Source organism: Danio rerio, chromosome 12 (genome assembly GCF_049306965.1).
Source record: "Danio rerio strain Tuebingen ecotype United States chromosome 12, GRCz12tu, whole genome shotgun sequence".
Taxonomy (NCBI): Eukaryota; Metazoa; Chordata; class Actinopteri; order Cypriniformes; family Danionidae; genus Danio; species Danio rerio.
Window position 1 is genome coordinate 12,793,234 of NC_133187.1, and position 21,861 is coordinate 12,815,094.

The 21,861-nt window shown below is 40.0% G+C and overlaps 1 protein-coding gene across 4 annotated transcripts in view; it reads left to right on the forward strand.

Annotated features, from left to right (window-relative positions):
• Window positions 1-21,861, forward strand: part of grid1b (glutamate receptor, ionotropic, delta 1b) — a 737,476-nt gene that overhangs the window by 125,225 nt on the left and 590,390 nt on the right. The gene's annotated exons all lie outside the window — the stretch shown is intronic.

Consider the following 21,861-nt stretch of genomic DNA (forward strand, 5'->3'; position numbering starts at 1 on the left):
GCAAACCCCATTAACTAGAATTGTACATTTCCTAAAGGAAATGTGAATGGGGTTTGCGTGGCAAATCGATGGGGTACAAAAGGGTACTAAACTGGGCTATAGCACTGGAAAGGTAAGAAATGGTGGTTGCTAAGATGTTGCTAGGGTGTCCTGAGTGGTTGCTAGGTGGTTGCTAGGGTGTTCTGAGTGGTTGCTAGGCGGTTGCTAAGGTGTTGCTAGGAGGTTGCTAAGGTGTCCTGAGTGGTTGCTAGGTGGTTGCTAAGGTGTTGCTAGGCGGTTGCTAGGGTGTCGTGAGTGGTTGCTAAGGTGTTGCTAGGCGGTTGCTAGGGTATTCTGAGTGGTTGCTAGGTGGTTGCTAAGGTATTGCTAGGCGGTTGCTAAGGTGTCCTAAGTGGTTGCTAGGTGGTTGCTAAGGTGTTGCTAGGTGGTTGCTAGGGTATTCTAAGTGGTTGCTAGGCGGTTGCTAGGGTGTCCTGAGTGGTTGCTAGGTGGTTGCTAAGGTGTTGCTAGGTGGTTGCTAGGGTGTCCTGAGTGGTTGCTAGGCGGTTGCTAGGGTGTTCTGAGTGGTTGCTAGGTGGTTGCTAAGGTGTTGCTAGGCGGTTGCTAAGGTGTCCTGTGTGGTTGCTAGGTGGTTGCTAAGGTGTTGCTAGGTGGTTGCTAAGGTATTCTGAGTGGTTGCTAAGGCGTTGCTAGGCGGTTGCTAGGGTGTCCTGAGTGGTCACTAGGCCCTTACTAAGGTGTTACTAGGCGGTTGCTAGGCGGTTGCTAGGGTAATTTGGGTGGTTGCTAGGCAGTTGCTAGGGTACCCTGGGTGGTTACTAGGCAAGCCTCACATACATGCCTGATGAAATATTTATACTTAGTAAGCATTTCTAGCAAGTTACAGTACATGGCTAGTCAATATTAGCATGTAGCTAGTCACTGCTAGCATGTGTAGCATATAGGAAGTTCCGTTTGCTAGCATGAGTCAAACGAGCCAATCCCCAAGTCTCTACGATGTTCCGATGCTGAGATATAGCTGTTGATGAACGGTTGCTAGGGTACTGTCTTTTGTTGCTATGGGCGAGGTTACAGAGTGAACTTGAATGTGGTTGGCTGTCCAAGTCAAATGAGCCAACCCCCAAGTCAATAGGACACTGCTAAGCAAAAATATGCATGTAGAGCAGTTATAATGGCAGTCTATGGGACCAGTTTGGGGGCGTGGCTTGTGAGCTTCATTATCATATTGAGATGCTCATTGGTTGTCTGAGTCAGATGAGCCATCCCCCAAGCCAATAGGACACTGCTAAGCAAAGATATGCATGTAGGGCAGTTATAATGGCAGTCTATGGGACCAGTTTGGGGGCGTGGCTTGTGAGCTTCATTATCATATTGAGATGCTGATTGGTTGTCTGAGTCAGATGAGCCCACCCCCATGTCTCTATGACACTCCTATGTAATGTTATTGATGTGTGACCTTTATAATGGAAGTCAATGGGATCTGCAATGGGACATCCCACCCCATGTTAAGTCAATGGGGCACTTATTAAGGGTCTTTAAGTCGTTTGGGGGGGCGTGGCTTCTGAGCTTCAAAATCATATTGAGATGCTGATTGGTTGCCTGAGACAAATAAGCCAACCCCCAAGTCAGTATGACACTGCCATGTACTGTGATTGACATATGACATTTATAATGGGAGTCAATGTAATGAATGGGAGTCAATGGGCAATGTAAAGTCAATGGGGACCACTTTGGGACGTCCTAGAGCCCCAGGGGTGCAACCTATACCCCCTTTCGGGGTATGTTCTCACTTAGGCTGCAACCCCCTACAGATGTTGTGAATCCCATATTTCTATGAAATTCACAATGGACGCAGTGATTGGTTAAAGTTCGGCTCCATGTAAAGTCAATGGAGACTTTGGGACGTCCTAGCTCCCCAGGGGTACAACATTTACCGCCTTTCGGGGTGTGGTTTGAAGCCTCCTATAACCCTCTCGAGATGTCGCGAATTCCATGTCTGTACGATATTCACTGTTGGCGCTACGGCGATTTCCGGGAATAGTATCTACGAGTGTCTAGAAAATGAATGGGAGTCAATGGGCCCATGTAAGTCAATGGGAGCACTTTGGGACGTCCTAGAGCTCCAGGGGTGCAACTTATACCCCCTTGCGGGGTATGTTCTCACTTAGGCTGCAACCCCCTACAGATGCTGTGAATCCCATATTTCTATGAATTTCACACTTGGCGCTATAATCTGTCAAAGTTGGGCGTAATGTTAAGTCAATGCGTTTTGGGGGGTGGTTTTGGGGCCCCTGCGGGGCCCCAAAACCACCCACCCCTTACAAAAGTCATAGCACACCATTCCCGATAAAGCCGCACGATTTGAGCCCACTTTCAAGGGTCTGGGACGAAAGCTGCGGGACTAGTTACGCGCCGAAAAAGTGTACGGAAGAAGAAGAAGAAGAAGAAGAAGAAGACAGAATAATAAACCACAATAGTAAGAATGGACTTTGCCTAAGGCAAACCCCATTAACTAGAATTGTACATTTCCTAAAGGAAATGTGAATGGGGTTTGCGTGGCAAATCGATGGGGTACAAAATGGTACTAAACTGGGCAAAATAGCACTGGAAAGGTAAGAAATGGTGGTAGCTAAGATGTTGCTAGGCGGTTGCTAGGGTGTCCTGAGTGGTTGCTAGGTGGTTGCTTGGGTGTTCTGAGTGGTTGCTAAGTGGTTGCTAAGGTGTTGCTAGGCGGTTGCTAGGGTGTTCTGAGTGGTTGCTAGGTGGTTGCTAAGGTGTTGCTAGGTTGTTGCTAAGGTGTCCTAAGTGGTTGATAGGTGGTTGCTAAGGTGTTGCTAGGCGGTTGCTAGGGTGTTCTGAGTGGTTGCTAGGTGGTTGCTAAGGTGTTGCTAGGTGGTTGCTAGGGTATTGTAAGTGGTTGCTAAGGCGTTGCTAGGCGGTTGCTAGGGTATTCTGAGTGGTTGCTAAGGTGTTGCTAGGCGGTTGCTATGGTGTCCTGAGTGGTTGCTAGGTGGTTGCTAAGGTGTTGCTAGGCCGTTGCTAAGGTGTCCTAAGTGGTTGCTAGGTGGTTGCTAAGGCGTTGCTAGGTGGTTGCTAAGGTGTCCTGAGTGGTTGCTAGGTGGTTGCTAGGCGGTTGCTAGGGTGTTCTGAGTGGTTGCTAGGTGGTTGCTAAGGTGTTGCTAGGTGGTTGCTAAGGTGTCCTAAGTGGTTGCTAGGTGGTTGCTAAGGTGTTGCTAGGTGGTTGCTAGGGTATTCTAAGTGGTTGCTAAGGCGTTGCTAGGCGGTTGCTAGGGTGTCCTGAGTGGTCACTAGGCCTTTACTAAGGCGTTACTAGGCGGTTGCTAGGTGGTTGCTAGGGTAATTTGGGTGGTTGCTAGGCAGTTGCTAGGGTACCCTGGGTGGTTACTAGGCAAGCCTTACATACTTGCCTGATGAAATATTTATACTTAGTAAGCATTTCTAGCAAGTTACAGTACATGGCTAGTCAATATTAGCATGTAGCTAGTCACTGCTAGCATGTGTAGCATATAGGAAGTTCCGTTTGCTAGCATGAGTGAAACGAACCAATCCCCAAGTCTCTACGATGTTCCGATGCTGAGATATAGGTGTTGATAAACGGTTGCTAGGGTACTCTGTTTTGTTGCTATGGGCGAGGTTGCAGAGTGAACTTGAATGTGGTTGGCTGTCCAAGTCAAATGAGCCAACCCCCAAGTCAATAGGACACTGCAAAGCAAAGATATGCATGTAGGCCTATTTTAATGGAAGTCTATGGGACCAATTTGGGGGCGTGGCTTGTGAACTTCATTATCATATCGAGATGCTCATTGGTTGTCTGAGTCAGATGAGCCATCCCCCAAGTCAATAGGACACTGCTAAGCAAAGATATGCATGTAGGGCAGTTATAATGGCAGTCTATGGGACCAGTTTGGGGGCGTGGCTTGTGAGCTTCATTATCATATTGAGATGCTCATTGGTTGTCTGAGTCAGATGAGCCATCCCACAAGTCAATAGGACACTGCTAAGCAAAGATATGCATCCAGCCCTGTTATAATAGAAGTCTATGGGATCAATTTGGGGGCGTGGCTTGTGAGCTTCATTATCATAGAGTGATGCTGATTGGTTGCCTGAGTCAAATGAGCCCACCCCCATGTCTCTATGACACTCCTATGTAATGTTATAGATGTGTGACCTTTATAATGGAAGTCAATGGGATGTGCAATGGGACATCCCACCCCATGTTAAGTCAATGGGGCAGTTATTAAGGGTCTTTAAATGGTTTGGGGGGCGTGGCTTGTGAGCTTCAAAATCATATTGAGATGCTGATTGGTTGCCTCAGTCAAGTAAGCCAACCCCCAAGTCTGTATGACACTGCTATGTAATGTGATTGACATGTGAGTCAAGAAATGAATGGGAGTCAATGGGCCATGTAAAGTCAATGGGGACCCCTTTGGGACGTCCTAGCACCCCAGGGGTACAACTTATACCCCTTTTTGGGGTATGTTCTCATACAGGCTGCAACCCCCTACAGATGTTGCGAATCCCATAATTCTACGAATTTCACACTTGGCGCTATAACGCTTTAAAGGTGTTTCCATTTCGCGGCGCGTTTAGTGCTCTTCTAGAAAAATGAATGGGAGTCAATGGGCCAATGTAAGTCAATGGGACGACTTTGGGACGTCCTAGAGCCCCAGGGGTGCAACTTATACCCCCTTGCGGGGTATGTTCTCACTTAGGCTGCAACCCCCTACAGATGCTGTGAATCCCATATTTCTATGAAATTCACACTCGGCGCTGTGATTCGTCAAAGTTCGGCTCAATGTTAAGTCTATGGGATTTTTGGGGGGGTTTTTTGGCCCCTGCGGGGCCAAAAAACCCCCCACCCCTTATAAAAGTCATAGCACACCATTCCCGATAAGACCGCACGATTTGAGCCCACTTTCAGGGGTCTGGGACGAAAGCTGCGGGACTAGTTACGCGCCGAAAAATAGGACGGAAGAAGGAAGAAGAAGAAGAAGAAGAAGAATAATAAACCACAATAGTAAGAATGGACTTTGCCTATGGCAAACCCCATTAACTAGAATTGTACATTTCCTAAAGGAAATGTGAATGGGGTTTGCGTGGCAAATCGATGGAGTACAAAATGGTACTAAACTGGGCAATAGCACTGGAAAGGTAAGAAATGGTGGTTGCTAAGATGTTGCTAGGCGGTTGCTAGGGTGTCCTGAGTGGTTGCTAGGTGGTTGCTAAGGTGTTGCTAGGCGGTTGCTAGGGTGTTCTAAGTGGTTGCTAGGTGGTTGCTAAGGTGTTGCTAGGCGGTTGCTAGGGTGTCCTGAGTGGTTGCTAGGTGGTTGCTAAGGTGTTGCTAGGCGGTTGCTAGGGTGTCCTGAGTGGTTGCTAGGTGGTTGCTAAGGTGTTGCTAGGTGGTTGCTAGGGTGTCCTGAGTGGTTGCTAGGTGGTTGCTAAGGTGTTGCTAGGTGGTTGCTAAGGTGTCCTAAGTGGTTGCTAGGTGGTTGCTAAGGTGTTGCTAGGTGGTTGCTAAGGTGTTGCTAGGTGGTTGCTAGGGTGTCCTGAGTGGTTGCTAGGTGGTTGCTAAGGTGTTGCTAGGTGGTTGCTAAGGTGTCCTAAGTGGTTGCTAGGTGGTTGCTAAGGTGTTGCTAGGTGGTTGCTAGGGTATTCTAAGTGGTTGCTAATGCGTTGCTAGGCAGTTGCTAGGGTGTCCTGAGTGGTCGCTAGGCCCTTACTAAGGCGTTACTAGGCGGTTGCTAGGTGGTTGCTAGGCGGTTGCTAGGGTAATTTGGGTGGTTGCTAGGCAGTTGCTAGGGTACCCTGGGTGGTTACTAGGCAAGCCTCACATACATGCCTGATGAAATATTTATACTTAGTGAGCATTTCTAGCAAGTTACAGTACTTGGCTAGTCAATATTAGCATGTAGCTAGTCACTGCTAGCATGTGTAGCATATAGGAAGTTCCGTTTGCTAGCATGAGTCAAACGAGCCAATCCCCAAGTCTCTACGATGTTCTGATGCCGAGATATAGCTGTTGATGAATGGTTGCTAGGGTACTCTGTTTTGTTGCTATGGGCGAGGTTACAGAGTGAACTTGAATGTGGTTGGCTGTCCAAGTCAAATGAGCCAACCCCCAAGTCAATAGGACACTGCCAAGCAAAGATATACATGTAGGCCAGTTATAATGGCAGTCTATGGGACCAGTTTGGGGGCGTGGCTTGTGAGCTTCATTATCATATTGAGATGCTCATTGGTTGTCTGAGTCCCATGAGCCAACCCCTAAGTCTATAGGACACTGCTATGCAAAGATATGCATGTAGGCCAGTTATAATGGCAGTCTATGGGATCCATTTGGGGGCGTGGCTTGTGAGCTTCATTGTCATAAAGTGATGCTGATTGGTTGCCTGAGTCAAATGAGCCCACCCCCATGTCTCTATGACACTCCTATGTAATGTTATAGATGTGTGACCTTTATAATGGAAGTCAATGGGATGTGCAATGGGACGCCCCACCCCATGTTAAGTCAATGGGGCAGTTATTAAGGGTCTTTAAATGGTTTGGGGGGGCGTGGCTTGTGAGTTTCAAAATCATATTGAGATGCTGATTGGTTGCCTCAGTCAAGTTAGCCAACCCCCAAGTCTGTATGACACTGCTATGTAATGTGATTGACATGTGAGTCAAGAAATGAATGGGAGTCAATGGGCCATGTAAAGTCAATGGGGACCCCTTTGGGACGTCCTAGCACCCCAGGGGTACAACTTATACCCCTTTTTGGGGTATGTTCTCATACAGGCTGCAACCCCCTACAGATGTTGCGAATCCCATATTTCTACGAATTTCACACTTGGCGCTATAACGCCTAAAAGGTCGTCCCATTTCGCGGCGCGTTTAGTGCTCTCCTAGAAAAATGAATGGGAGTCAATGGGGCCAATGTAAGTCAATGGGAGCACTTTGGGACGTCCTAGAGCCCCAGGGGTGCAACTTTTACCCCCTTGCAAGGTATGTTCTCACTTAGGCTGCAACCCTCTACAGATGCTGTGAATCCCATATTTCTATGAAATTCACACGCGGCGCTGTGAGTCGTCAAAGTTCGGCTCAATGTTAAGTCTATGGGATTTTTGGGGGGGTTTTTTGGCCCCTGCGGGGCCAAAAAACCCCCCACCCCTTATAAAAGTCATAGCACACCATTCCCGATAAGACCGGACGATTTGAGCCCACTTTCAAGGGTCTGGGACGAAAGCTGCGGGACTAGTTACGCGCCGAAAAATGGTACGGAAGAAGGAAGAAGAAGAATAATAAGCCAGCACAATTGTAAGAATGGACTTTGCCTATGGCAAACCCCATTAATAAGCCATGCACAATTGTAAGAATGGACTTTGCCTAAGGCAAACCCCATTAATAAACCACAATAGTAAGAATGGACTTTGCCTATGGCAAACCCCATTAATAACTAGACAGTAAAGTTCGTCGAGACAAACTTTGAGGCTGGCTTGACAAAGCCTGTTGGTAATAGTTTATTTAGTTTAAAAACAGTTTGAAAAAGTATAAGTAGCATGTTATTAGCATGACTTTAGCATAGATTAGCAAGTTATTAGCATGAATTAGCATCTTATTAGTACGATTCTAGCATGGATTACCATGTTATTAGCATGATTCTAGCACGATTTAGCATGTTACTAGCATAATTCTAGCATGAATTAGTGTGTTATTAGCATGATTGTAGTAAAATTATCATGTTACTAGTGTTTTTCTAGCATGAAGTAGCATGTTATTAGCATGATTCTAGTATGAATTAGCATGTCACTAGCATGAGTCTAGTATGAATTATCATGCTACTAGCATGATTCTAGTATAAATTAGCATGTTATTAGCATGATTCTAGCATGAATAAGCATGTTACTAGCATGATTCTAGCATGAATTAGTATGTTACTAGCATGATTCTAATATGAATTAGCAAGATTCTAGTATGAATTAGCATGTTATTAGCATGATTCTAGTATGAGTTAGCATGTTATTAGCATGATTCTAGCATGAGTTAGCATGTTACTAGCATGATTCTAGCATAAATTAGCATGTTACTAGCATGATTCTAGGAAGAACTAGCATGTTACTAGCATGATTCCAGTTTGAATTAGCATGTTATTAGCATGATTCTAGCATGAATTACCATGTTACTAGCATGATTCCAGTATGAATTAGCATGTTACTAGCATGAGTCTAGTATGAATTAGCATGTCATTAGCATGATTCTAGTATGAATTAGCATGTTTTTAGCAAGATTCCAGTATGAATTAGCATGTTACTAGCAAGATTCCAGTATGAATTAGCATGTTATTAGCATGATTCTAGCATGAATTAGCATGTTACTAGCATGATTCCAGTATGAATTAGCATGTTACTAGCATGATTCTAGCATAAATTAGCATGTTACTAGCATGATTTTAGCATGAATTAGCATGATTCTAGCATGAAGTTAGCATGTTGTTAAAATGATTCTAGCATGAATTAGCATGTGCTAAGGTGTTGCTAGGTGGTTGCTAAGGTGTTGCTAGACGGTTGCTAGGGTGTCCTAAGTGGTTGTTAGGTGGTTGCTAAGGTGTTGCTAGGCGGTTGCTAGGGTGTTTTGAGTGGTTGCTAGGTGGTTGCTAAGGTGTTGCTAGGTGGTTGCTAAGGTGTCCTAAGTGGTTGCTAGATGGTTGCTAGGGTATTCTGAGTGGTTGCTAAGGCGTTGTTAGGTGGTTGCTATGGTGTCCTGAGTGGTTGCTAGGTGGTTGCTAAGGTGTTGCTAGGTGGTTGCTAGGGTGTCCTGAGTGGTTGCTATGTGGTTGCTAAGGCGTTGCTAGGGTGTTATGAGTGGTTGCTAGGTGGTTGCTAAGGTGTTGCTAGGCGGTTGCTAAGGTGTCCCAAGTGGTTTCTAGGTGGTTGCTAAGGTGTTGCTAGGTGGTTGCTAAGGTATTCTGAGTGGTTGCTAAGGCGTTGCTAGGCGGTTGCTAGGGTGTCCTGAGTGGTCGCTAGGCCCTTACTAAGGCATTACTAGGCCGTTGCTAGGTGGTTGCTAGGCGGTTGCTAGGGTAATTTGGGTGGTTGCTAGGCAGTTGCTAGGGTACCCTGGTTGGTTACTAGGCAAGCCTCACATACATGCTTGATAAAACATTTATACTTAGTAAGCATTTCTAGCAAGTTACAGTACTTGGCTAGTCAATATTAGCATGTAGCTAATCACTGCTAGCATGTGTAGCATTTAGGAAGTTCCGTTTGCTAGCATGAGTCAAACGAGCCGATCTCCAAGTCTCTACGATGTTCTGATGCTGAGATATAGCTGTTGATGAATGGTTGCTAGGGTACTCTGTTTTGTTGCTATGGGCGAGGTTACAGAGTGCACTTGAATGTGGTTGGCTGTCTAAGTCAAATAAACCAACCCCCATGTCTCTATGACACTGCTATGCAAAGATATGCATCTTGGCCTATTTTAATGGAAGTCTATGGAATCAATTTGGGGGCGTGGCTTGTGAGCTTCATTATCATATTGAGATGCTCATTGGTTGTCTTAGTCAGATGAGCCATCCCCCAAGTCAATAGGACACTGCTAAGCAAAGATATGCATGTAGGCCAGTTATTAACATGAGTCTAGTATGAATTAGCATGTTACTAGCATGATTCTTGTACAAATTAGCATGTCATTAGCATGTTTCCAGTATGAGTTAGCATGTCATTAGCATGATTAGCATATGAGTAGCATGTTGCTAGCATGATTGGCATGTCATTAGTATGTTAGAATTATAAGCATTTGATAGCACAGCTAATTACAGTCTATAGGACAGTTGCTAGGGTGCAGTATGTGGTAGTTAGGGGTGTGGCTAGAAAGTTAAAAGCTCATCAGTTATTGGTAGTTTGGTAGTCCGAGTTAAATGAGCTCAGCCATTAGTCTGTAGGACAGTCTGATGCAGAGTTATGAGCTCACAAAGTTTGATCCCATGTTAAGTCAATGAGAGTCTTTTGTAATGGAAGTCTATGGGACAGTTGCTAGGGTGCAGTATGTGGTAGTTAGGGGTGTGGCTAGAAAATTAAAAGCTCATCAGTTATTGGCAGTTTGGTAGTCGTAGTTAAATGAGCTCAGCCATTAGTCTGTAGGACAGTCTGATCCAGAGTTATGAGCTCACAAAGTTTGATCCCATGTTAAGTCAATGAGAGTCTTTTGAATGGAAGTCTATGGGACAGTTTCTAGGGTCCAAAAGTGGTTGCTAGGGCGTGGCTAGAAAGTTTAAAGGTGATCAGTCATTGGCAGTTTGATAGTCTGAGTTAAATGAGCCCAGTTAGAGTTCTGTGCGACAGTCTGACGCAGAGTTACGAGGTCACAAAGTTTGGTCCAATGTTAAGTCTATGGGATTTTTCCGACAGTCCCGGGACGTTTTTCGGAAAACCGAAAGTCCAATCAGTCTGAGGAGATATAGCATACCGAGTCAGAATAGTTTGGAGGTCTGGTGTGAGTTTGGTGGTAATAGTTTGAAAGTTCAAGGAGGAGATAGATTTTGATTTTTAGAGTCAGAAGAAGAATAATAATAACTAGACAGTAAAGTTCGTCGAGACAAACTTTGAGGCTGGCTTGACAAAGCCTGTTGGTAATAGTTTATTTAGTTTAAAAACAGTTTGAAAAAGTATAAGTAGCATGTTATTAGCATGATTTTAGCATATATTAGCATGTTATTAGCATGAATTAGCATCTTATTAGTATGATTCTAGCATGGATTAGCATGTTATTAGCATGAATTAGCATGAATTAGCATGATTCTAGCACGATTCAGCATGTTGCTAGCATAATTCTAGCATGAATTAGTGTGTTATTAGCATGATTGTAGTAAAATTAGCATGTTACTACCATGATTCTAGCATGAATTAGCATGTTATTAGCATGATTCTAGCATGAATTAGCATGTTATTAGCAAGATTCTAGTATGAACTAGCATGTCACTAGCATGATTCTAGTATAAATTAGCATGTCACTAGCATGAGTCTAGTATGAATTAGCATGTTACTAGCATGATTCTAGTATACATTAGCATGTTATTAGCATGATTCTAGCATGAATTAGCATGTTACTAGCATGATTCCAGTATGAATTAGCATGTTACTAGCATGATTCTAGCATGAATTACCATGTTACTAGCAAGATTTTATCATGAATTAGTATGATTCTAGCATGAAGTTAGCATGTTGTTAGCATGATTCTAGCATGAATTAGCATGTTGTTAGCATGATTCTAGCATGAATTAGCATGTTCTAAGGTGTTGCTAGGTGGTTGCTAAGGTGTTGCTAGACGGTTGCTAGGGTGTTCTGAGTGGTTGCTAGGTGGTTGCTAAGGTGTTGCTAGGTGGTTGCTAAGGTGTCCTAAGTGGTTGCTAGATGGTTGCTAGGATATTCTGAGTGGTTGCTAAGGCGTTGCTAGGTGGTTGCTAGGGTGTCCTGAGTGGTTGCTAGGTGGTTGCTAAGGTGTTGCTAGGTGGTTGCTAGGGTGTCCTGAGTGGTTGCTAGGTGGTTGCTAAGGCGTTGCTAGGCAGTTGCTAGGGTGTTCTGAGTGGTTGCTAGGTGGTTGCTAAGGTGTTGCTAGGCGGTTGCTAAGGTGTCCCAAGTGGTTGCTAGGTAGTTGCTAAGGTGTTGCTAGGTGGTTGCTAGGGTGTCCTGAGTGGTCGCTACGCCCTTACTAAGGCATTACTAGGCCGTTGCTAGGTGGTTGCTAGGCGGTTGCTAGGGTAATTTGGGTGGTTCCTAGGCAGTTGCTAGGGTACCCTGGTTGGTTACTAGGCAAGCCTCACATACATGCTTGATAAAACATTTAAACTAAGTAAGCATGTCAGGCAAGTTACAGTACTTGGCTAGTCAATATTAGCATGTAGCTAATCACTGCTAGCATGTGTAGCATATAGGAAGTTCCGTTTGCTAGCATGAGTCAAACGAGCCAATCTCCAAGTCTCTACGATGTTCGGATGCTGAGATATAGCTGTTGATGAATGGTTGCTAGGGTACTCTGTTTTGTTGCTATGGGCGAGGTTACAGACTGAACTTGAATGTGGTTGGTTGTCTTAGTCAAATGAACCAACCCCCATGTCTCTATGACAATGCTATGCAAAGATATGCATCTTGGCCTATTTTAATGGAAGTCTATGGAATCAATTTGGGGGCGTGGCTTGTGAGCTTCATTATCATATTGAGATGCTCATTGGTTGTCTGAGTCAGATGAGCCATCCCCCAAGTCAATAGGACAATGCTAAGCAAAGATATGCATGTAGGCCAGTTATTAACATGTCTAGCATGAATTAGCATGTTACTAGCATGATTCTAGTACAAATTAGCATGTCATTAGCATGTTTCCAGTATGAGTTAGCATGTCATTAGCATGATTAGCATATGAGTAGCATGTTGCTAGCATGATTGGCATGTCATTAGCATTTTAGAATTATAAGCATTTGATAGCACAGCTAATGACTGTCTATAGGACAGTTGCTAGGGTGCAGTATGTGGTAGTTAGGGGTGTGGCTAGAAAGTTAAAAGGCCATCAGTGATTGGCTGCTGGCTAGACTGAGTTAAATGAGCTCAGCCATTAGTCTCTATGACAGTCTGATGCTGAGTTATGAGCTCACAAAGTTTGATCCCATGTTAAGTCAATGAGAGTCTTTTGTAATGGAAGTCTACGGGACAGTTGCTAGGGTGCAGTATGTGGTAGTTAGGGGTGTGGCTAGAAAGTTAAAAGCTCATCAGTTATTGGCAGTTTGGTATTCGGAGTTAAATGAGCTCAGCCATTAGTCTGTAGGATAGTCTGATACAGAGTTATGAGCTCACAAAGTTTGATCCCATGTTAAGTCAATGAGAGTCTATTGAATGGAAGTCTATGGGACAGTTACTAGGGTCCAAAAGTGGTTGCTAGGGCGTGACCAGAGAGTTAAAAGCTCATTAGTTGTTGGCAGTTAGGTAGTCTGAGTTAAATGAGCCCAATTAGAAGTCTGTGCAACAGTCTGACGCAGAGTTATGAGCTCACAAAGTTTGATCCAATGTTAAGTCTATGGGATTTTTCCGACAGTCCCGGGACGTTTTTCGGAAAACCGAAAGTCGGATCAGTCGGAAAAGATATAGCATAAAGAGTCAGACCAGTTTGGAGGTCTGGTGTGAGTTTGGTGGTAATAGTTTGAAAGTTCAAGGAGCAGATAGATTTTGAATTTTAGTCTCAGAAGAAGAATAAATAAAAATAATAATAATAAGTTTAAATAGGATAACAGTAGGTTGGCTTTGACAAGCCAGCCTAATAAGTTTAGAAAGGATAACAGTAGTCTGGCTTTGACAAGCCAGCCTAATAATAAGTTTAAATAGGATTTCAGTAGTCTGGCTTGCTACACAAGCCAGCCTAATAATAATAAGTTTAAATAGGATAACAGTAGGTTGGCTTTGACAAGCCAGCCTAATTACATACATGTATTTAATCAAGCATAAGTACACAGTAAATACATGTATTTACACAATAAGTACATTGTAACAAACTATTAATTTTGTATGTAAGTACATATTAGTTAAGGCCACTTAATATAAAGTGGGACCAATACTTTTACATCTATATGCTTGTATACCCATTTTCTCATCTGTCACACTGCTGTTATTAACTGTTTGGCTTCATCTTGTGACTGAATAATTAGTAGGTTAGTGTATGCTCCATGTAGCCATTTTCGTTTGTTTCAGCTTTGCGTTTAATTCAAGATTTAATAAACTACAGCATGTCAAAACATTGTTTTGTGTCTTTTTTTTTTTTTTTTTTTTTTTTTTTTGCATATTGTGCCAAGTAGCTGTGTAATGAAGCTCCCCAGTTGTTTACAATAGCCAACCACATTGCATCAGGCTGCCAATAAACCTGTCAGTCTTTATTCTGCAATAAAAACCGCCTGGATGTACTTTATGCCTTATTTAAAATGTCTTTAAAGGGAACAACTTATAGTGAGATTCCTACTACACCACCTTCAAATTAGCAACAACTTTAGTTTACAGGCATGTTAGTCAGACTTGAAAATTGACTGTCTAAATGCTGGTACAGTGATCCTTGTGTAGAATACCCTAACTGCATTTCTTTGAACGCTTGTTTGAGTTATCTCAGAAGAGAGGTGTGCATTGAAACAAGTTACTGTAAATAGAGCCAATTTTGACAAGTTACATTTTTTTAACTCTTATTTAAAAGGGCCGTTACAGCATATCAGCCAATCAGTTACATTTCCGCATAAACACATGCTTTCTGGCATGAAAATAATGCACACTGTTTATCAAAGTCATTTAACTATGGAAGATCAAGTTATTGTGGTGGTGTTGCTTTGCTTTACTTATCCCATATGTGTTTATATGTCTGAATTACTCTGAAGCAGCAATGCTGATTTGTATGGTTGTTAGTTGGCATGAGATTTCCGCTTTTTTAAGAAAAAAATTACATTAATCCAAATACATTAATTAAATTAACATTAATGCACATCAGTAACTCACTACTAACTTTTTTCATGTGTGCCCCTATAAGAAAACATAAGTAATTGGAAATCCAGCAATAATCAAAACCCCTATGATCAAACCCTTGGGAACAATTGTGGTCGGAAATTCAAGTGGTCGGACTGTGTTCTCAGGACTCCTCTCGAGTGGTGGACCTCTACATCCCGATTGCTTGCCTGCGAACAGCATCATATTTTATTACTGGGGCCAAACATAATATGCAAACATTTTTTGCTATTTCAGCTGAGAATTTTTTTAAAAATCTGCGGATTTATGCGGAATAATTTTAGGAGTATCATAACTACAAACTTAATATATGAACTAAAAATAATACATTTTTGACTTTTATTAAATGTTTACAACGCAAATTCAGTTAGCTCTACTTATTTGGTAATATAACTCTCATATAAAGTATCTACTAAAAGACAGAACATATACTTTACAAACTATTTTGTAAATATGAACATTTTAATATTATTATTATTATTATTATTATTATTATTATTATTATTATTATTATTATTATTATTATTATTATCACACTAATATCACTGAAATAATTTAAAAATAATACATTTTTGACTTTTATTTAATGTTTACAACGCAAATTCAGTTAGCTCTACTTATTTGGTAATATAACTCTCATATAAAGTATCTACTAAAAGACAGAACATATTACTTTACAAACTATTTTGTAAATATGAACATTTTAATATTATTATTATTATTATTATTATTATCATTATTATTATTATTATCACAATAATATCACTGAAATAATTTAAAAACTGAATAAATATAAATTTACGCACATTTACACAAATAAATACAAAGGCTCAATAATGGGCTAAATATCTGCGTATTTCTGCGCACACAGATTCTGTGTGGGCTTAGTCATTATCATAAAATTGACTTGACTTCAACTCTCCACAATGCCCACACTGGTAAAGATGTTCCACGCCACTTCTGGCTGCTTTCGGTGTGAATGCATATAGTAAGGCCCAATCCCAATTCTACCACTTAGCTTTTCCCCTTACCCCTTGCTTTGCGCATTTACGTGAAGGGGTAGGGGTGTCCCAATTCTCTTTAGCTTGAAGGCATAGGGCTAGATAGCCCTTGAAAGATTTTCCAGGACTACACTTGAAATAAAGGGGTACAAAAATTTCACAGACTACACCAGCTAAAACGGCGGCATGGCTGTGAGGAGATGCACAAATTTGTATTTTTTGGCATTATTAAAAGCTGTCCCATTTCTTAGGGGTAAATTCTGAAGCCATTCCCTTTCACACTCTGTTTTAAGGGCCAAGGGGAAAGGGTAGAGGTAGGGGAAAAACAGAATTGGGATTGGGCCTAAATGTAAATGTATAACAGTTTTTGGAAACAAGTATGGCGAGTAAACAATGACAGAATGTTTATTTTTGAGTGAACTATCTCTTTAAGGCTGCACCAGGAGCTGCATCTATTGTACTGTACACACAGCGCAGCGTACTGTATTTTGTGACTGCTTTAAAGCTCTGCTCAAGGCTGTGTTGTGATAAAGGCTCTTTTTTTCTCCCTCTCCCTCTCTCCTGTAGTTTTTTTAAACACTTGCTGACTTTGAGCCGCGGCACTCCTCACTGATCGGCTGATCATTAATTCTTTTTTTTTATGTCATCTTTTTTGATGCGATAGCAGTTTTCAGTTGCAGCGGTGCCCTGTTGGCTGGAGATTTCAACAGTGTCAGCACACACACGCACACTCTTCTTCAGATGCTGCTTATATATTATTCAACTTCACAGTCCTGTGTGTACATTCAGCCAGTTCAAGTGTAGGTGGCTAGATAATGTGCTGTTAGGCTTTCTAATGGACTCGATCTGTATACTAATATAAAATAAATGTAAATATAATAAAAATGGGCGACACAGTGGCTCATTGGTTAGCACTGTCACCTCACAGATTGAAGGTCGCTGGTTCAAGTCCCGCCTGGGCCAGTTGGCATTTCTGTGTGGAGTTTGTACGTTTTCCTCTTATTGGCGTGGGACTCCTTTGGGTGTTCTAGTTTCCCCCACAGTCCAAAGACATGAACTATAGGTGAATTAAATAAACTAAATTGGCCATAGTGTATGTGTGTGAATGAGTGTGTATGGATGTTTTCCAGTATTGGGTTGCAGCTGGAAGGGCATACACTGTATAAAGCATGCGCTTGATAAGTTTGTGGTTCATTCCACTATGGCAACCCCCAATGAATAAAGGGACTAAGCTGAATAAAAAATGAATGAATGAATGAATGAATGAACAATGAAAATGAAAATATTTCTTGAAAAACAAATAGTCAAAGTAAGGATTGTTAGAAATATAAACTGTTTGAAGGTGAAAAAAACATAAAATAAAACAAATCAAATATATATTTTTCATTATGTAATTTATTAAGATTTGTAAATTAATACGATTATTAAAAATAGTTTTATACATATATTACTTTTAGAAAATATTGTATATAATTATAATCATACACAGGCCCACACACACACACACACATGCAATAGTTTGCACAAAACAGAAATACCAAATTCACAAAACGAATAATTATAATAATAATAATAATAATAATAATAATAATAATAGTTAATTTATTTCTTACATTTATATAGCGCTTTCCTGGACATTCAAAGCGCTTTACACATTTTTTGGGGAATCTCCTTATCCACCATGAGTGTGCAGCGTACACCTTAGGTTAGGAGTTAGCAGGTTAGGAAGCCATGATGGACAGTGGACAGTGGCCCGTTGGCAAATTTGACCAGGAGGCCGGAGTTAAACCACTACTCTTTTTTTTTGAAGTTGGGATTTTTAATGACCACAGAGAGTCTGGACCTTGGATTTTAAAAAGTCATGAAACACCAAAACACATTTTTTTGAGATGTTGACAGTAATATATATGTCCCACACTGCTAAAAACACTATTGGGACTATTATATTTCACAGAAAAAGTAAAAATTGGTTGTTTTTGCAAATTTTCGAGCAAATTCATGCCTCCGGTTTGAAAATAAATTTTTATATACAGAGCAAATTCAACTTAACAGATTTCTGAACCGAAGGGTGACGATCGAGCCGAGGTCATCACAAGCACAGAGTTTAACGTTATCCATATTAACACTAAAGTTACCCCCATTCAGTCTGTATCACCATATAACATGAGGGATTTTCTATCAAATAGAAACCTTACTTCATAATACAAAATATTACACTATATATATTAAATGTACTAACATACCTGAATGATGAAGGTGAAAAAGTGGACTTCTTCTTTCGAAAAATTAACCTTCACTCTCGAGGCTCTTCACCACCGGTCCATGACGATGTCCTTGTCAATGACTGACGTCACCAGAGGGCTTTTTTATGATTATTAGTTTCAAATAAATTATTAAACCATAACAACATGTTATTGCACAGTCTAAATAAATTGGTTATTTTATTTATTTCACAAAATAATTTGTCAAAAATGTTAAACATTGAGTATATATAAACTAGGCCTATAAGTTATATGCTTTTGTACAAACCTGCATAAAAAAAAATCCCATCATAATGTACACTGATTAAGCTTTTGACCACAGCATTCATTTAATTAGGTTTTGACTCAAAAAGATTTGTCTCTCTGTGTTATAGCTTATAATTATTTTATAATCTTTACTACATAATTATGTTATGATTCAAAAATTATAGAACCATTTTAATCAAAAAGGTTCTTTGCAGTCAAAGGGTTCTAAATGGAACCATTTTTTGGGTAAAAGGTTCTACTGGCCAAGTATAGAACCCCAAGGTTCTATATAGAACCTCAAGGAATCTTTTTTTTAAGAGTGTACTGGGGCGTAAGAACCCATACAGATAACAGGTTGAACACCCCTGCTGGTTTCACTAACACCACTTCCAATAGCAACCTGGCTTTCCTACTTGGTCTTCCATCTAGCCCTGTTTAGCTTTAGCAGGCAACCATGTGAGAGTTGCTGAGAGCTAGCTGCCGGCTTATGCAATACAACTGATGTTTATAAAGCCATATAAAATTGAAGGAATCTTTTTTTAAAAACATAGAAAAAAAGCTAAATATTGTCCACATTTTAATTTCTTTTAATCTCTTTCACATAGAAAGCTAACCACAAAAATCTATTACGTCAAATGTTTCAAGTTGGAGGCACAAATTTACACAAGCACATCACACACATACACAAACACATACATATATATATATATGAAAAAAAGCAAAAAATAACAATCGATGATAATGGCAAGAAATAAGAGACTTCATATTCAGCTGAGCTAGTGCTTCTACGTGCGTATGTCTTCATGCATGATCGTATTAGAGATAGGAAGGAAGGGAACAGTTCCTTTCAGCTCAGAGCAGAGGTCTGTGTGCGTGTGAGAGGAATTGAATTCATAGAGTAATTGTGTGCGCGAATAAATGTGTGTGAGAGATAGAGGTGAAAGAGAGAATAGAAGAGCCTGTGTTACTACTGGCTTTCCGTATCAAATCTCAGTTATGATTGTGGCTGTGCATATTGCAGTGTGAATTATGCGAAGTGAGGTGCAAGTAATCCAGGCTGTATGATTCCACTGAGTTTTCCCTGAGAATTCTGGCACAATACTGTCTTCATACTGTCTGCTTGTTTCTTGCTTTTGTGTTCTTCTGAGATGTTTCTGTTTCATTGTGAAAGCCGAGTCAACATGTTTGGTATAGTAAGAGAAAGCAGTTTATCACAACATGTTCTGGTGGAGAATGTAAGTTTTGTGGTCTTGTAATTGCAGGTACAGCATTTACAGAAAGTGACTACACTATAAATAGTTTTTTATGTTACTTTAAACATTTTATTTATTTATTTATTTATTTATTTATTTATTTATTTATTTATCATTGTTGTTGTTGATGTTGTTGTTGTTTTCATTATTATTATTATTATTATTATTATTATTATTATTATTATTATTATTATTATTATTATTATTATTATCATCATCATCATCATTATCATTTTAAATGAAGTTTCAACCGTTTTTTTTTTTTTTTTTTTTTTAGCCATATACAAATTTTAACTTAATTTTTTTGTCTTTTTGATTGATGCAAGTTGAGATGACAAAAAAAACATATTTCTTTACAGTGTTAGAGTAATCAATAGTAATGTGTATAAACCCACTGTTTTAAGGTTGTATTCAGTATGTGGCTTAATAATGAATATGGAAACGCAACCATCTTAAGTGGTTTTCTCTGAAATCCAAGAGTAGAGGCATGTCAGATTAGTCGGACACTAATTGTTTCCCATGGGAACGTCTGTACAAATGTTTATGCGCTGCCCTTTGTTAATAAAAATAATGCTTTCAGATGATGGTGGAGGAGAGGTTGTACATTTAGGTGAAGGTGTTATTGTATCTTGTTATTATTTTATTTAAATTTTGGTATTTGTGTCAAATTAAATTCGGATTTTTATAAATAAATAAAGCATTTTAAATTAAATTATGCAGAGTCTGCTCCAATGTTTAAAATACAATTCATTCATGTTGTCCCAATACAAATCGATCAAGTTAACTTAACACTTTTAATACATTTATGTGGATTTAACATAAAAAAAAGTTGTCCAAATGAAATCTCAAGAATTCTGTTTTATCAGCTTGTTTTAAATTAGTAGTTTGAACAAGTAAAAACATTTATTTTTTTATTTATTTTTGAGTGTAACTTTTGTTAAACTAAGATGTCAAAATATGGCTGAAACCATGACTATGCCTGCATGGCCATCTGTTATCAAATTATTTACCTTAATTTGAATAAGACAATAATATGATTAGGGTGTTTACATGAGTTGCTTTTTGAATGTTCCTATCATGATCCTGTTTTACATTACAGCACATAATTCGATTAACGTCATTGCGTTACCCTGCCATCCACATTTCCTCTGGAGTTTCATGTAATTTCAGGTGTTTAATTTTTAATTTGTTGACTTTAACTGCAGTTGAAACTTTCACTTTCATTTATGAACACTTCATGCATGCCTCTTATGATAAACTAAATATTGGATGCGAGTATGAACTGCTCGAGGAGTGTCATTTTAATGAAATTTGATGCCTCCGCATTTTGCAATGCGGGTGTCTGTGGTCCTTCAATGACTCGGTAGGTGCAAAGAATAGTGTCAAATAGTGTGTTAGGACTATCCTGCCACAAAATGCGGTGAAAATTGTACATGGCAGTAATAGTTTGATTATGATGTTTACATGTCTGTACTGCACTTCAATAAAGGCACTAAAATTGGCATACTTCACATCTTAATTCGATTTCTGTTTAGTTTTATTATGACTTTCCAGGACAGGACGTTAACATAACGTCATATTGACGTTGTACACCAACGTACCCCAATGTCGTTGGGAAGTTGGATTTTGTTTGGAAATGGAAATCAGGTTGATGTCAGAACCTAACATCAGGCCGATGTCATTGTCCAATGTCCAACCTAAAATCAACCAAATATCAACGTCTAATCATGTTGCACCTTGATTATGTGTGGACGTGACAACTATGACATGTATCAGACATTGGATTATGGTCACTTTCCAACATAACCTAAAATCGACCAAATATCAACATAATTTGACGTCATTATTGGGCGTCAAAATAACATTTTCATTAGACGCTGGCTAGACATTGAATTTTAGTCACCCGACATCATGGCCTAAATCTAACATAATATTAACCTCTTCATGTTGTGTGCCTGCTGGGTTTAGTCAGATTAAGGTAATCAAAAATCACTGTTTACATGGTGGACTCTTAATCAGAGCATTTTCTTAATGGTATTAAAATTGGATTATTAGTGATGTAAACAATGTGCCACTCTCATTCAGTTTAGGATTGTAAAAAGTACCAATTTTGGTACCAATTGAAGTAAAAAAAAAAAAAAAAATCAATGTCCTGCTGACCGTTGAAAATTATTACATTAAATTAATTGAATTTAAGTAGGTAATTAATTTTTTATTACAATATTTTATATTTGCATTGTAATCTCATCAGTTTATCAGTTTAAAACATCACTGTAATTGAGGGGTAAAGCAATAAGTTCTTATGAACTATTTACATCCTTTTTGTAATTCAACTTATCTGAAAAGTGTGCACATTATTGCAAAGCATAACATGTTGCTTGCCAGTTCTCAGAATGTAGTTAAATTACTACTTGACCTTGGATTTTCTCAAAAAGGCTGGTAATTGGCTGGTAATTTTATGCTGTTAGTGGGAGAAAAATGCAGACATTATAGATTCGCTAGGCAATAAAGTCTATCCAACATATTCTTTGAAATTACCTTCCCGTGAGAGATAAAATAATAACCCTGTTGGGACAGT